This window comes from Orcinus orca, chromosome X, assembly GCF_937001465.1.
Source record: "Orcinus orca chromosome X, mOrcOrc1.1, whole genome shotgun sequence".
Lineage (NCBI taxonomy): Eukaryota > Metazoa > Chordata > Mammalia > Artiodactyla > Delphinidae > Orcinus > Orcinus orca.
The window spans coordinates 126,639,250-126,656,524 of NC_064580.1; the positions used below are offsets into that span (position 1 = coordinate 126,639,250).

Consider the following 17,275-nt stretch of genomic DNA (forward strand, 5'->3'; position numbering starts at 1 on the left):
AAAACAGCCCGCTAGTTGCACCTATGTAACATTACTTTATGTGAACAGGAGTGGACTGGGCAGGGAGGAACTTTCTAGACTAGTATTGCTGCCTACTGTTGCTTGTTATTGCTATTACTTGCTAGACTACTGTTGTTGCCAGCACAGTGGCCAAACCTAATGTCTCTTCCAAAGGTGGAAAAGTTTGGGTACAAGTGGAGAAAAGGAAAAATGGTAGCTGATGAATAAATGTTATGTAATGAGGGAAACCCAGTATTACATTAACATCTATCTCAAAAGAGGATCAGAGCAAGAGATGATGTTTTCTCTTAGCTGGAATATACCAGGTGCCTGAAAGAGTAAAGCCGTATATTGCTGAGAACACTCTTGCTTTTGGAACCTAACCTAGATGACAGGGTAGGCAGGTCATACTCATGAGTGAGGCCTTTTAATGGAGGGATCATTGCTTTTAATGTATCTGGGCTTCCCTGGTGGCGCAGTGGTTGAGAGTCCACCTGCCGATGCAGGGGACGTGGGTTCGTGCGCCGGTCCAGGAGGATCCCACATGCCGCGGAGCGGCTGGGCCCGTGAGCCATGGCCGCTGAGCCTGCGCGTCCGGAGCCTGTGCTCCGCAATGGGAGAGGCCGCAACAGTGAGAGGCCCGCGTACCGCAAAAAAAAAAAAATAATGTATCTAACCATTGCACTCAGAATCCCACTTGTAACTCTTCTGACTTCTAGTACATATAAAACACTTTATAAAATGCTCTTGAGGGCAGCCAGGAAGATTACTATAAAAAGCATGAGCGTTTTTCAGCACTGGCCCTGAGGAATTCTCAGGGGAGAGATGTCTGGATGTAAAGGCATTATCTTTAAGACCCCGGCTTGCACTATGTGATTTTGCCCTTTCCAGCATTCACAGTTGTAAAAAGTTCAACTGCAGATAATGCCTGCCTGTCCACTTTCAGTTTCTGATCTTCAGCTCCTAAAGCAGTCCTGGAGACTGAAACACAAATGAAAACACATTTTTTTCCACCATGCAAACCTCTTGCCAGGCTGCATCCACTTAGTAACCAATCTGGTTGGCTCTAGGTGTCTTTTGAGCACAATTTCATTCTTCTTTGAATGTCCAGAGAGAGAATTATCTCTTGGCTGGGGTTAAACTGGTAAGGATTTCATGCTCTCAAGTCTGATCCCTTGAAAATCTTCTGCACATCCGTAAGTTTTTTCCCTTGATCTTCAAATAGGCACTGAGTAGATACGTGATGGTGAGTAACAGGGCACGGGCAGAGGCATGGCCACGGGCAGATATAAGTTGGGGGACCAAACAGGGGCCATAACATTGGAATATCCTCTCACTTCACACAGTGAAAGCCACTAATGGAATGTGAACGATCAAACTGAAAAGAGGATGGGTCCTGGAGTCAACATGCATCCCTCACATCCCTGTCATGGCCAGTCATATTCTCTTTCTCTCCTGGGGAAATGTAAATGGATGAAAATGACTCTGAGACAAAATACACTGATTTCTTTGCTGATATCCAGTATTAGTACTTTGCTTTTTCCTCTTCCCTTTAAAAAATCCATTGCAGGATCACAGTCTGGTAGATAAGGGAAGGATCATAGGGAACTTCTAATCTGGTGGTTATCCAGTTGTGCTCTTGGGAGACTTCTCAGAACCATCACAGAGGAGACTCTGGGGACACCCTCTATCCCAATATAATCAGAACAATTCCACTTCCTTCATTTATTCACTGAGGAGGTATTTTCTTAATGACTATTATATGCTGGTCCCCTCTCTGTATGTATGTGTTTGTGTGTGTGTATGTGAGAAGACCCAGTGGCAAGGGAGAACACTGAAAGGTGGGTCAGGGTGACTGAGTGTAGAGTAACCCTGGGGAAGGTGAGAGGGAGCAGTGAAAGTCTGTTTTATGTGGTGGATCCCAGGTCTTTGGACTCACTAGATGTCATTTTCTCTCTTTCTAAAAATATTTATTTATTCGGTTACACCGGGTCTTAGTTGCGGCAGGCAGCCTCCTAAGTTGCGGCTCGCCAGCTGCTTATTTGCAGCATGTGGGCTCCTTAAGTTGTGGCAGGCGGGCTTCTTAGTTGTGGCAGGCAGGCAGGCTCCTTAGTTGTGGCATGAGAAATCTCAGTTGCGGCATGTGACCTCTTAGTTGCAGCATGTGGGATCTAGTTCCCTGACCAGGGATCGAACCTGGGGCCCCTGCATTGGGAGCGTGGAGAGTCTTATACACTATGCCACCAGGGAAGTCCCTAGATGTTATTTTCTTGGCAAAATTTGTTTGGGGACTACTGTGACTTATCCATGTCTATCTCAATAGCCCGTTATCTCAGACAGCAGATACATTATCAACTGATCATTTGAGAGAATACCTAGGAGGGGGTGAGGTGCCTTCAATAAAAGTGATTTATTATACTTCAAAATTATATTAAATCATGTTTAAAATTTTATTTATAACTAATTCGTTTTCCTTGATTGAGACTTTATGCCCACTGATTAGTAACTTGCCCCTTTCTTGGCAACTACCATTCTATGCCTTTTTTAAAATTTATTTTTGGTTGCGTTGGGTCTTCATTGCTGCACATGGGCTTTCTCTAGTTGCGTTGAGCGGGGGCTACTCTTCGTTGCGGTGCGCAGGCTTCTCGTTGCAGTGGCTTCTCTTGTTGCGGAGCATGGGCTCTAGGTGTGCGGGCTTCGTTAGTTGTGGCACATGGGCTCAGTAGTTGTGGCTCGTAGGCTCTAGAGCGCAGCCTCAGTAGTTGTGGCGCATGGGCTTAGTTGCTTGGCAGCATGTGGGATCTTCCCGGACCAGGGCTCGAACCCGTGTCCCCTGCACTGGCAGGAGGATTCTTAACCACTGCGCCACCAGGGCAGCCCTACTATTCTATGCTTTGGTTCTATGAATTTGACTATTTTGATGCCTCATATAAGGAAAATCATACCATATTTGTCTTTCTGCGACTGGCTTATTCCACTTAGCATGATGTCCTCAAGGTTCATCCATGTTGTTGCATATTGCAGAATTTCCTTCTTTTTCAAGGATGAATAATGTTCCATTGTCAGAAAAAATCAAAGCTAATAAGTTTTGGTACGGATGTGGAGAAACTGGAATACTTGCACTGTTGGGAGGGAATGCAAAATGGTGCAGCTGCTATGGAAAACAGTGTGGAGGTTTCTCAAAAAATTAAAAACAGAACTACCATATGGTCTAGCTTTCCCACTTCTAGGCATTTATCCAAAAGAATTGAAAATCTCGAGGCAATATTAGCACTCCCGTGTTCATTGTAGCACTGACTGTTCACAGTAGCCAAGATGTGGAAACAACCTAGATGTCCATCAGCAGAGGAATGGATAAAAGTGCTCTTGATAATAAGGAGGTAGTGTGTAGACAGGGAGAGATCTTAACCTCCAAGTCCTGGCTTCTAATGATGTGAATTTTTCAACAGTTAGTTCAAATCCAGGTATTATTTCTAGGAATTGATTCCATGGGAATCACGTGCCAAAGTGGGAATACGTTGCTTTGGAGCAATAATAGCTATTATATATGAGTGGTGGGCACTTTGCACTCATCTCACTTAATCCTCACAGTAACCCTCTGAGAGACACAATATTATTATTATTATTTTACAGATTTTGCAGGGATTAGTTAACTTGCCCAAAGTCCCATAGCAAGTGTGTTGCAGAGCAGGGGTCTGAACTTAGACTGTCTTGGCCTTGACAAGGAAAATACATTTTTTAAAAAATGCTATCACTTCAAAAAAATATTTATTTAATTTCTTTATTTTTTTGGCTGCATCAGGTCTTTGTTTTTTTAAATAAACTTATTTATTTATTTTTGGCTGTGCTGGGTCTTCGTTGCTGTGCACGGGCTTTCTCTAGTTGTGGCGAGCGGGGGCTACTCTTCGTTGCAGTGCGCAGGCTTCTTATTGCAGTGACCTCTCTTGTTGCAGAGCACGGGCTCTAGGCACATGGGCTTCAGTAGTTGCAGCACGCAGGCTCAGTAGTTGTGGCTCGTGGGCTCTAGAGCACAGGCTCAGTAGTTGTGGCGCACTGGCTTAGTTGCTCCACAGCATGTGGGATCTTCCCGGACCAGGGCTCCAACCCGTGTCCCCTGCATTGGCAGGTGGATTCTTAACCACTGCGCCACCAGGGAAGTCCCGTTTTTATTTTTTTAACATCTTTATTGGAGTATAATTCCTTTACAATGGCGTGTTAGTTTCTGCTTTATAAAAGTGAATCAGCTATACATATATCCCCATATCCCCTCCCTCTTGCGTCTCCCTCCCTCCCTCCTTATCCCACCCCTCTAGGTGGCCACAAAAAATATGGAATGCTTCACGAATTTGCGTGTCATCTTTGCACAGGGGCCATGCTAATCTTCTCTGTATTGTTCCAATTTTAGTATATGTGCTGCTGAAGCAAGCACTGCGTCAGGTCTTACTTGCGGCATGCAGGGTCTTCGTTGAGGCATGCGGGATCTTTTGTTGTGGCACGGCTCTTTGTTGTGGCTCATGGGCTTCTCTCTAGTTGTGGCGCACGGGCTCCAGGGTGCATGGGCTCTGTAGTTTGCAGCACGCAGGCTCTCTCGTTGAGGCATGTGGGCTCAGTAGTTGTGGCGTGTGGGCTTAGTTGCCCCGTGGCATGTGGGATCTTAGTTCCCCAACCAGGGGTTGAACCCGCGTCCCCTGCATTGGAAGGTGGATTCTTTACTACTGGACCATCAGGGAAGTCCCCCAAAATATATTTAATTGAAACACATGAACAGTAACAATGTCAGTAACTCCCGTACTGCAGCTCAGTGTGCCTCGTTTTCTTAGCTTATGAGCTCGGGCAAATCTATACTCTGAAGTCTGGAGTTACAGCTGCAGAAAGACATGCACGTGGTGTCCTTGTCTGAAAAGACCTTCCATAGAGGAGTTAGTGACATTTTGGTTCTTCTACTTTGCCTGCCTTTGGACTGTTTATGCCCCGCCTCTAGCCTGGAGGTAGAACCTTTACTGAGGAGTGCTGTGGAGTGGTGGAAAAAAGCATGGACTCTGGCAGTGGATGGACCTGAGCTGAACTCTCATTTCTGCCATTCTCAGACTGAATCTCAGCGTCCTCATCTGTAAAATGAGGCTCCTTTGAAACAAAGGGCACCTTCTTCATGTGGCTGCCTTGAGAATTGAATGAGATAGTATATGTAAAGTGCCCAGCATGGTCTAGAGCAGCACTGTCCAATGGAACTTTCTGCATTGATGGAAATGTTCTATATTCGCACAGTCCAGTGTAGTAGTAATTGGCCACATATGGTATTAAGCTTGAAATGTGGCTAGCATGCCTAAGGAACTAAATGTCTTATTTTAATGTGAATTTAAAATATAAATATAAATTTAAATAGCCACATGTAGCTACTGGCCACCATATCGGATAGTGCAGCTGTAGATACAGAGCTAAATCATCATTGAATAAATTCTTTTTATTATTATGCAGATATTTTGCTTAGTTCAGTGATCTAACTTACTTCCTGGACTCTGGACCTATTTCTTGTGTAAATGGAGTAAGCACAGGATTTCAGGGAAAAACTTCATCAAGGAGGGGATGGCTGAGCTGAGTTTTAAAAAGTAAGAAGGAGTCAGACTGGTACAAAGGATGGTCCAAGGAGTGGCAAGGAAGGGCATACCAGCATGTGCAAAGGTGTGGGGCATATGGGACAATGTGGTGTGCTCAAGGAATTGCAAGGAGCTTGGGATGGCGCCCAAGAGGAAAGGGGACAGCGGCGAGACTGGAGAGGTGGTAAAGGCCAGATCATGGCCTTGATGCCACATCTTGAGCAACACGGAGCCACTGAATAGTGTTTTAACCATGAGAATGACACAATCACATTTGTGTTTAAGAAAGATCTTTATGAATGTAAGGTGGAGAGTATATTGATTTCATAGGAAGAGGGCAAGACTGGAGGCAGAGAGAATAATTATGAATCCAGGGCAGTGCTATAGGCAAGAGTTCTGTTTTGGACATATTCAGTTTTATGTGCCTATTTAACAGTAACATGGAGATATCTAGTACTCTGTTGGATATTTTGATAAAGGCTTGTAGAGCTCACCCATATCTGGTTCTCCTATTCTTATCAGCACAGTGGAGGATTCCACTTGAAGTTAGATGGGATCTTGTGACTACTTCTAACCAATGGGCTGTGAGTGGTAATAATGTGAGTTGCTTCTGGGCCAAAGTATTTATTTAAAAGTATAATTCTCCAGTCTGTCTTCCCCTGTTGCATTGACCAAGCTGGCTGAGTATCCCATCATGTGTAGGTACAGGATAATGGCATTTCCATCAGCCTGAATGCTGGAGGACAGTGCTTTGGAATGTTACTGGATCTATATTTCCCATACAGCATGTGTAAGAAATCAACTTGTGTTAAACCACTGAGGTTTTTGAATTGTTTAAAGCAAATTTGTAACCTATTCCCTCCTGACTAATACAAAGCTGCATGTCTCAAGCTCAGGAATGGTATCTGGGCCACATACGGAGGTTGGGAATCACTGATATGTAGGTGTAACTGAAGCCATGGCAATGTATGTGACCACCCAGGGGGATGAGTAGAGTGGAAGAGGAATGGGCTGAGGACAGGAACAAGAACTCCAGAGGACAGGAACAAGAACTCCAGAATTTAACGGCAAGGTAGAGGAAGATAAGCCTACAAAGAAGAATTAGAAAGATTTGTCAGAGAGATAGGAAGAAAGAAAAGAGGAGTGTGGTGTCATGGGAATGAAGTGAGGAGAGTTTCCAGACTGCCAAACATGCAAATGATTTGAGCAAGGAGGTGTTTAGAGGTCTGGGTGAGACCATTTTCGGAGGAGGACTGACCTGTAGGATCTAAGTTAACTTTGAACCGGTGATTGGGAAGCATGATAGTTAATTTTATGTGTCAACTTGACTGGGCTAAGGGATACCTATAAAGTTCGTAAAACCTTATTTCTGAGTGTGTCTGTGAGGGTGTTTATGGGAGATATTTACATTGGACTCAGTAGACTAAGTAAAGAGATCCACCCTCACCAATGTGGGTGGGGATCATGCGACCCACTGAGGACCCAAATAGAACAGAAACGTGGAGCAAGGGCTAATTTGCTGTCTGTTCTTGAGCTGGGACGTCCATATTCTCCTGCCGTCAGTAACTGGAGCTCCTGGTTCTTGGGCTTTCAGACTCTGGGGCTTACACCAGTGCCTTCCCTCCCATCCTCCCAGATTCTCAGACCTTTGGACTCTGATTGAATTACACCACCCACTCTCCTGGTTCTCTATATTCCAGATGGCAGATTGTAGAACTTACCTGCTTCCATAGTCACGCGAGCTAATTCCCATAACCTCCTATCTATCTATCTATCTATATCTATATTGGTTCTATTTCTCTGGAGAACGCTGTTTAATATAGGAAGTGAGTATGGCAAGAAAGTAAATGTGGGCTATACATTTAGGAAGATTAATTTCAAGTGGAAAGAAAGGGGGATTGAGGAAAAAAAAGAGGGAGAAAAAGAATGTCGTTTCACTAGCTGGAGAAGGATGTAGGGAGGAAGAAGTTGATGATCCCATAGTTATTACTCATATAGGCCTGCTGACATTGAGTTTGGGGCAGTAGTCCAATGTGGCCCTGAGAGGTTTCCGTGGTGAACACTCCTGAACCAAGAGGGAGGTTTAGTAGCTGGGAGGAGTCTACACAGAGGACTGATCTTTATCAAAAAGATGATCCCTAAGAAGGAGCCAGGGATCTGTTTGCCACGAGAGTAGTACCGAGGATTTAGGTCATGGGTTGAGAGCCAGGAAGCAGGGACAAGAATGAGCTCTCTACGCACCAAACTGAAGAGATGCTGGGTCATACAGTTTTCAAACTGGGACAAGTCAGCCTGTGGAGGGAGGACTACAAGGGCTGAAATCACAAAGCTTAACAAATAGGAGTGGGCCAGGTAGGGACAGGAGGGGCAAGTGAGGAACGGCTCCTCCCTTTTTGTCTCTTAAGGTCCTGGCTCCAGGTGTTATGGCACAAGTTAAAGGCACGCAGCAGGACTGTGGAAACTGAAGACTCCGATATAGCTTTGGCATTGCCCTATAAATTAGAACATTTCCCTCAAATGTTAAACATTTCCAAAATAATACATAATGTAAAAATTGCTTTAAATTTTGGCCAAATTAATAACAGAAATTAGGTAGATATTCTGACTAGACCACAAACCCCATAAGGGCAGGGCTTTTGTCCATTGGGTTCATCCCTGTATCCTTACTGCTAGGAATAGTATCTGGCTCCAAGTAGGTGATCAATAAATGCTGAATTAGCAGCGTGGGTGAATCAGCTTCAGAGAAGAAAGGGGATTTGAGGAAGCAGTGTGAAGAGAAAGTGGACCAAGATGCTGAGAGATAAACTAGCTTAGAAACAGCAATAGCAAAGCTTTCAGATGGATGTTGTGGAAGAAGGTAGAATTTAAGATCAAGAACAGGGAATTGTAGGAATTGTAGCATCTTCTAGAACAGCTGAAAGCCAGGAATGACAGTAGCAGCCTAAAGCAGACCAGAGAGAACACAAAAAGGAGATGATTCAGCTAAAGCAAAAAAAAAAATACCCAACATCCATTCCCTCTCCCAGTAAACTTTGTGTGTTTCAAGTACCATCACTGGATGGTCATATAGGTCTTTAACAACGATCTGGAGTTCCAGGTTTGGTGATCTTAAGAACGTTCTCAAGTAGAGGAAGTCTTAAACTGAGGAAGAGAGGGAACAGATTGTATTGACAAATGAGTGGCTGCACACGTGTCATACCAACACTAGCCACGCTTGACAGACTTCGATGTGTCAGGCTCTTTATATACATTATTTCTAATCCCTTCGGCAGTCCTCCAAGGTGAATGTTATTATCTCTGTTATACAGATGGAGAAACTGTGAGGCTCGGAATAAGTACCTTGCCTCAGGGCCTGCACTAAGAAGTGGTGGAGCTGAGATTCTCAACCACTGTGTTGGGCTCCTGCCTTACACCCAGACAGTTCTCCCACGAAGAAGGAACAGCAGTAGCTGGAATCACCTCATGGATTTACCTTGTACAGGTTTCTAGGGGATCAGCAATCCAAGAGTATGACTATGATTGTCACAGTTGAACCTTCTGCTTACTTCTGAAAACACAGGGGTCTTGTGGGGTAATGTCAGAGGATGGGGGAGCAAATACCAGGTTAAATCACCATGATTTCTGGACTCATCCCCAAGAGAGGCTTTCCCTACACAGCAGAGGACACTGGTGCCACATGGCGCACAGAAAAAGAAAATGGTTGAAGAAGTACTATTAATCAAGAGCCCTATGCACCCACTTTGTAGAGTTGTCATAAGGATTAAATGAGTTAATACAAGTAAAGCATTTATTGGGTTAGCCAAAAAGTTCGTTCATTTTTTTCCATAAGATGACTCTAGTAGCCCTTAGTTGTCTTTAACTTCATTCGAAAGAATTTTGGTGGTTGTATTGTGACAGCTGTCATATCGGCGTGCATCAAAAAAAAAAGCTTATCAAAACTGGTGAATTTTTGTGTAGCCATTTTAATATTGAAGATGGAAGAAAAAAAGCAACATTTTTGGCATATTATGCTTTATTATTTCAAGAAAGGTAAAAACACAAATGAAACGCAAAAAAAAAAGATTTGTGCAGTGTATGGAGAAGGTGCTTTGACTGATCAAACGTGTCAAAGTGGTTTGTGAAGTTTCGCACTGAAGATTTCTCTCTGGACAATGTTCCACGGTCGGGTAGACCAGTTGAAGTTGATAGCGATCAAATCGAGACATTAATTGAGAACAATCAACATTATACCACGTGGGAGATAGCCGACATACTCAACATATCCAGATCAAGTGTTGAAAATCATTTGTACCGGCTTGGTTATGTGAATCACTTTGATGTTTGGGTTCCACATAAGTTAAGCGAAAAAAACCTTCTTGACCGTATTTCCACATGCGATTCTTTACTTAAATGTAACAAAAACGTTCCAGTTTTTAAAACAAATTGTGACAGGCAATGAAATGTGGATACGGTACAATAATGTGGAACGGAAGAGATGTGGGGCAAGTGAAATGAACCACCACTAACCACACCAAAGGCTGGTCTTCATCCAAAGAAGGTGATGTTGTGTATGTGGTGGGATTGGAAGGGAGTCCTCTATTATGAGCTCCTTCCGGAAAACCAAACGATTAATTCCAACAAGTACTGCTCCCAATTAGACCAACTGAAAGCAGCACTCGATGAAAAGCGTCTGGAATTAGTCAACAGAAAACGCATAATCTTCCATCAGGATAACGCCAAGACCGCATGTTTCTTTGATGACCAGACAAAAACGGTTACAGCTTGGCTGTGAAGTTCTGATTCATCCGCCGTATTCACCAGACATTGCACCTTCGGATTTCCATTTATTTCGGTGTTTACAAAATTCTCTTAATGGAGAAAATTTCAATTCCATGGAAGACTGTAAAAGGCACCTGGAACAGTTCTTTGCTCAAAAAGATAAAAAGTTTTGGGAAGATGGAATTATGAAGTTGCCTGAAAAATGGCAGAAGGTAGTGAAACAAAAGGGTGAATATGTTGTTCAATAAATTTCCTGGTGAAAATGAAAAATGTGTCATATTTTTACTTTAAAACCGAACGAACTTTTTGGCCAACCCAATAGAACAGTGCCTGGCACACAGTAAGCCCCCAGTAAACGTTAGCAGTTGTCATTGTTGCCACCATCATCATCATTGCCAAGCAAGCACAAACTGAGCAAGGCACTTGGCATCTCCAGCAAGGGTCCTGATTGACAGCAGCGGAGGCTTCTTCACAAGGTAAGGAAGTGCCTTGGGCAGCAGGAGGAAAACCGTGAAAACAGTGGCACTGCACCCAAGTAGAAGTGTTGGAGTGAAGCAGCGGAGAGTTTTTGCCGAGACTGAGGATATCTCTGTGGTCCTGATACTAGGAGCTTGCTATGCAATCTTGGGCAAAACATTTACCCTCTCTGAACCTCAGTTTTTTCATCCGTATGTTGGAGATAGTTATGGTTGGCAGTTAGAATGCTCTCTGCCCCTTGAAAATCTATGATATAATTATATTGGGTGTAGATCACAGCAAGATGGATTTGATAACCAAACATGATACACTCCTTATAATGGAAACTGCCAAAATCATTTGAACTATTGATTTATAAAGATGGTTTTGTCAAAGAGCTTGAGAAGGAGAATCAAACAAAAAAACAAGTAATTACAATGTATTGCATTTCAAAAATGTTATGTATGTGGAATAATAATACAACATACAACCTTTTGGGACTGGCTTTTTTGACTAAGCATAATGCCCCGGAGATTCATCCAGGACGTTGTATGTATTGCTGAATAGTATTCCATGGCATGGATGTACCACAGTTTGTCTATTCATTTGGTGGAGGGTATTTGGGTTTTCAGTTTGGGATTTTACAAATAAAGCTGCTGTGAACATTTGCATACATGTTTTTGTGTGAACTTAAATTTTCACTTATTTGGGGGTAAATATCCATGGATGCAATTGCTGGGCTGTATGGTAACTGCATGGTTAGTTGTTGTTTTTTTTTTTTTTGAGTGGTTAGATTTATAGAGTTTAATTTTAATATTTTTGAAAAAAAATTTAAATTGAGGTAACATTGGTTTATAACTTTATATGTTTCATGTGTAGGCATGTTTAGTTTTGCCAATATTTTTTTGCCAATAGTTTTGCCAATATTTTATTCCAGCGTGGCTGTATCATACTACATTCATATCATCAATGGATGAGTGATCCAATTTCTCCACATCCTTGCCACCATTTGGTGTTGTCACTTTTTAAAATGTTAGCTATTCTGATAGGTATTTAGTGACATCTCAGTGTGGTTTTAATTTGTATTTCCCTGATGGTTAATGATGTCGAGCATATTTTTATGTGCTTATTTGTCATCTTTATATCCTCTTCCCTGAAACGTCTCTTCATATCTTTTGCCCATTTGTATATCCTGGAGAACAGATTAGTGGCTGCCAGGGGTTAGGGATGGGGTGGGGTGGGTGGAGGAGGAAGGTGGGTATGGTTGTAAGTGACCAACACAAGAGATCCTTGCGGTGATGGAACTAGTCTGTGTCTTGACTGTAGTGATTGTCACAAGAACCTACAAATTGATAAAATTACATAGAACTGAATACTCATATACACACACACATGCGTGTACACACAAATGAGTACAAGTAAAATTGGGGAAATCTGAATAAGATAGGTAGACTATATCAATATCAGTATTCTGGTTGTGATATTGTACTATAGTTCTGTAAAACATTACCATCGGGGGCACTGGGCAAAATACATGGTATCTTTCTGTATTATTTATTACAACTGCATGTGAATCTACAATTATCTCAATAAAATTTTCAATTAAAAATTTAATTGGAGACAGTATCTGTATTAAATGCCTTGCTCATTTGTTCCATAAGACATCACCCTCTTACTATTAATAAAAACCCGGTAGATAGATTTTTTCAGTGGATTGGGATCATTTGACCTAGCCTAAACAGAGATGAAAGGAATAAGTAGAGTGTAGGTAACCATCTGTAATAGTTTAGGAGATCTTAGGCACCATTAATGATTAATTAATCACGTAATTTGCTTAAGGTCTGTCTTCTTATGTAGCTTTTTGTATGCAAAGCCCATGTCTGCATATTTTACTTATTTATTGCCTGGCTACACACTAGTAGATGCTCAATAAATATACTAGCTGGATGAATGAATGAATGAAAGAACGAATGGATGAATGAATGTTGTCCCAGAGAAATTTGTCAAATGCAAATGCGAACTTCCAGAGGACAGTGGAGCACAAGATTAGCAATTACAATGAGACCAAGTTTATTCGGTGCCAACATGACTAGCTTTCATTTTTCTCAGATCATAAAACTAAAATATACTCATTGTAGACAATGTGAAAAACACAAAAAGTATAAAGTCATAAATAAATGATTTAATAATTTCACCACTAAGAATTACTTGTTAATGCTTTGGATTTTTCCCTCCAGTCTTATATATGTATATTGCATACATGCGTACACATGTGCACACACCTGTACACACATGTTTTCTCTTTTGTGAACTGCTGTACCTGACCTCGATCTCTTTTTCCATTGGGGTCAGAGTGTTTTTCTTTTCAATTTGTATTAGCTCTTTATATATTAAGGATAACTACCTTTTGCCAAATCTGTTATTAATCATTTTCTTAGTTTATTATAGCATTTTAATTTTGTTTATGATCATGGGCATTTAGGAGTGTAAGATTTGCATTCAGGCAATGTATGGCTGTTTTTCTTAAAGAGGCAGTGCATCAGAGAGTGTAGCTTTGAGTTGGAAATTGGACTCTGCCAATTGTTAGCTGGGTGACCCTGGGCAGCTAAATTACCTTATATTTCTAAGACTCAGTTTCATTACCTGTAAAATATGGATAATGATACATAAATTATAGTTTGTCAGGGCTAGAAATAATGTCCTCATCAATAACATGGGAAATATATAGTCTCTACTTGATAGCCTTGATGTGAGAGATTCAATGAGATAATGCATACTAAAGGTTAGCACAGCTCTCAGAACCTTCCTGCCTCCGCGTTCGGACCTCGCTGCTCCAGCCTCCAGGCCCCGTCCCATCCTTCCAGCCTGTGACCGGCAGCAGAGAAAAACTAATTACATATCATTTTCTTGCCCTGTACATACTTTGAGGTGAGCAAAAAGATTACAGTACATTTTAAAATGAGGGAAATTGTGCACATCCAGGCCATTCAGTGTGGCAATCAGATTGGTGCCAAGTTCTGGGAGGTGATCAGTGATGAACATGTCATTGAACCCACTGGCACCTATCATGGGGATAGCGACCTGCAGCTGGACCGCATCTCCGTGTACTACAGTGAAGCCATAGGGGGCAAATATATTCCTCGTGCTATCTTGGTGGGTCTAGAACCCGGGACCATGGACTCTGTTCGCTCAGGTCCTTTTGGTCAGATCTTCAGACCAGAAAACTTTGTTCTTGATCAGTCTGGGACAGGCAACAACTGGGCCAGGGGCCCCTGTACAGAGGGGGCCGAGCTGGTCGACTCGGTGTTGGATGTGGCTCGGAAGGAGGCCGAGAGCTGTGACTGCCTGCAGGGCTTCCAGCTGACCCACTCGTTGGGCGGGGGCACGGGTTCTGGAATGGACACCTTGCTCATCAGCAAGATCCGTGAAGAATATCCTGACCACATCCTGAACACCTTCAGTGTGGCGTCCTCGCCCAAAGTGTCCGACACCGTGGTGGAGCCCTAGAATGCCACCCTCTCCGTCCATCAGCTGGTGGAGAACACTATGAGACCTACTGCATTGACAACGAGGCCCTTTACAACATCTGCTTCCGCACCCTCAAGCTGACCACGCCAACCTATGGGGACCTGAACCACCTCGTCTCGGCCACCATGAGTGGTGTCACCACCTGCCTCCGCTTCCCTGGCCAGCTCAATGCTGACCTCCACAAGCTGGCAGCCAACATGGTGCCCTTCCCACGTCTCCACTTTTTCATGCCTGGCTTTGCGCCTCTAACCAGCCGTGGAAGCCAGCAGTATCGGGCCCTCACTGTGCCGGAGCTCACCCAGCAGGTCTTGGATGCCAAGAACATGATGGCTGCCTGTGACCCCCGCCATGGCCGGTATGTCACCGTGGCTGCTATCCTCCGTGGGCGGATGTCCATGAAGGAGGTGGATGAGCAGATGCTCAACTTGCAGAACAAGAACAGCAGCTACTTCGTGGAATGGATCCCCAACAATGTCAAGACGGCCGTCTGCGACATCCCACCCCATGGCCTCAAGATGACGGTCACCTTCACTGGAAACAGCACAGCCATCCAGGAGCCGTTCAAGTGCATCTCAGAGCAGTTCACTGCCATGTTCCGCCGGAAGGCCTTCCTCCACTGGTACACAGGTGAGGGCATGGACGAGATGGAGTTCACCGAGGCTGCGAGCAACATGAACGACCTCGTCTCCGAGTACCAGCAGTACCAGGATGCCACCGCAGAAGAGGAGGAGGGTTTCGGTGAGGAGGCCTAAGGCCAAGTCCCCACCACCGCAGGCTTCTCAGTCCCCTCTGCCTTCCTCAGCCGCCCCTTTCCTCTCCCTCAGAATTTGCGTTTTCTGCCTCTGTCTTGTTTTTTCTTTTTTTTTGGAGGGTAGTTCTAGAACAGTGCCTGGCACATAATAGGCGCTCAATAAATATCTGTTGTTTGTTGAATGTCTCCTCTCTCTTTCCACTCTGGGGAACCTAGATTTCTGCCATTCTGGGTAACCCTGTATTTCCTTCTGGTGCCTACTACTCCCATCTGTCCAGTTAACATTTCCCTCTCTGTTTTCGAGATAACCTTTCAAGAAGCTGGGTCTCATCAAATCCCATTTAAAACCATGTGCTGGTAACCCAGATAGATGACCACCATCCTAGGCCCATGTGGTAGCCCAGGGGAAAGGAAACCAAGCAGCAGGTAGAAGTCCCTACAGGGAAGGGGTGGGGTTTTGGAGAGGGGCATCCAGGCTATTGAAGTCCTAGTTTCCAGATATCTCCCTGCTCCTCTCTCAGCTTCTGGGGAGGTGTTAACAGTATTATCTCCATTTTCAGTCTCCCTCCAAGGACTGTCCTGAGCCATTTCCTTTGTAAGGTTCTGGCCACCACCCTGTCAAGGGGGAGATCCTTCCCTCTTCCACTTTACCTCCTTCATAATGCTGGATTCCTTCCTTTCCCCTGGTCAGAAAAGGGGGTCAAGAGGAGCAAGAGAGAGACTAGCCTTGGTCTCTAAGCCTCCAGAAAGCCCCTCCCCAGCCCTATCTTTTCTTACAGAAAAAAATGAATATCAGCCCTTCTGTACCTATATGGAAAGCTATGTGCTGACACCTAAATGTCATTTCCCAGAGAGGGGACAGGACACCCTCCGTCTTTTGGTAACATCTCATCTCTTACTTTTGCTATTGCCTTCCCCCCACCCTTGGTTTTGTCCTATTCTACACTTCAGATTTCTGTTGTGTTGAACTTGCTACTTTTTTTCATACTGAAAAGATGACATTGCCCCAAGAGCCAAAAATAAACGGGAATTGAAAAAAAAGTTAGCACAGTACCTGGCACATGATGTGTTCAATGTTAGCTATTATTCCTCTACTGAATTTACCCATAGGAATTCTTTTTCATTCTGCTGGAGAATACCCATCTATATTTTTTATCATATATATATATATATATTTTTTAAACTGTTAACTATTTTTTCCTTTGTCTCTTTAATACATTTGGAATTTGTTGTGGAGTGATGTTGTAGCTCTCCCACCTGAATCACTGCACAATTTATTGAATGGGTATCTTTTGTTCGTTGAAACATCCCCTACCTTTTTTGTCATTTCTGAGAATCTGAGATGTTTTGTAAACTTTGCTTCGATGTTTCCGAGAGCGGATGCATCAGAATCTGGTGTGGGTATAGATTTGTGACAAGGTCTTCATGATGGAAGTTCTTTGCAACGTTATCTCAGTAAAAATAATTGTAAATGGCACAACACATTTTCTACTCAGAAGAACTGTTTGGTAATCGTTTGGGGTTTGGCTAAGCTAGAACCCTGCTCCCCAAAATGGACCTGCAATATCAGCATAGTGTGGGAGCTGGGTAGAAATGCAGAATCTCAGGCCCTGCTCCAGACTTGCTGAATCAGAATCTGCATTTTAGCAAGAGCACATAAAAGTCTGAGGAACACTAAGCTAGACCACACTTTAATATCTATAAAGACACACATATACACACACACACTGTTTTTTGCAAAGTAATGCATATCATTGTATAATATTTGGAAATCCTAGTTAAGTGTAAAATAAAAATTACGTAGAATCCAACCACCTAGAGTTAGCTCCTGTGAATATTGTAGTTTTCTCTAGAATTTTCATTATTTTTTAGATTGGCATTTCAGTGTACATAAGGCTGTGCATACAGATAATTACGTGGCATTTCCACAGGTACCAAATATTCTTTGAAATAATGGTTTTTAGTGGCTGCCTGATGATCCATCCTATGGATAAGGCTTCATTTTCTCAGCCATAACTCCCATTGTTAAACAGTCAAGTTGTTTCTATGTCTTTGGTATTGTGCTGTGAACATTCTTGTACATGCATTTTGAATAAATATCTGCTTAACTCCTAAAGATAGAGTCGTACAGGATTAAAGAGTCGGGATGATTGTAGGAATCTTTTTTTTTTTGCAGTACGTGGGCCTC

The 17,275-nt window shown here is 43.2% G+C and overlaps 1 non-coding gene and 1 pseudogene across 1 annotated transcript; one reads left to right on the forward strand and one right to left on the reverse strand.

Moving 5' to 3' along the window:
- Positions 1–4,322: 4,322 nt before the first annotated feature.
- On the reverse strand, positions 4,323–4,429 carry LOC117198851 (U6 spliceosomal RNA). Its single transcript, XR_004480101.1, has one exon. It is a non-coding gene; the product is annotated as a U6 spliceosomal RNA (small nuclear RNA).
- A 9,336-nt stretch (positions 4,430–13,765) lies between these two features.
- On the forward strand, positions 13,766–15,088 carry LOC101290193 (tubulin beta chain-like; annotated as a pseudogene).
- The last annotated feature ends 2,187 nt before the right edge of the window (positions 15,089–17,275 follow it).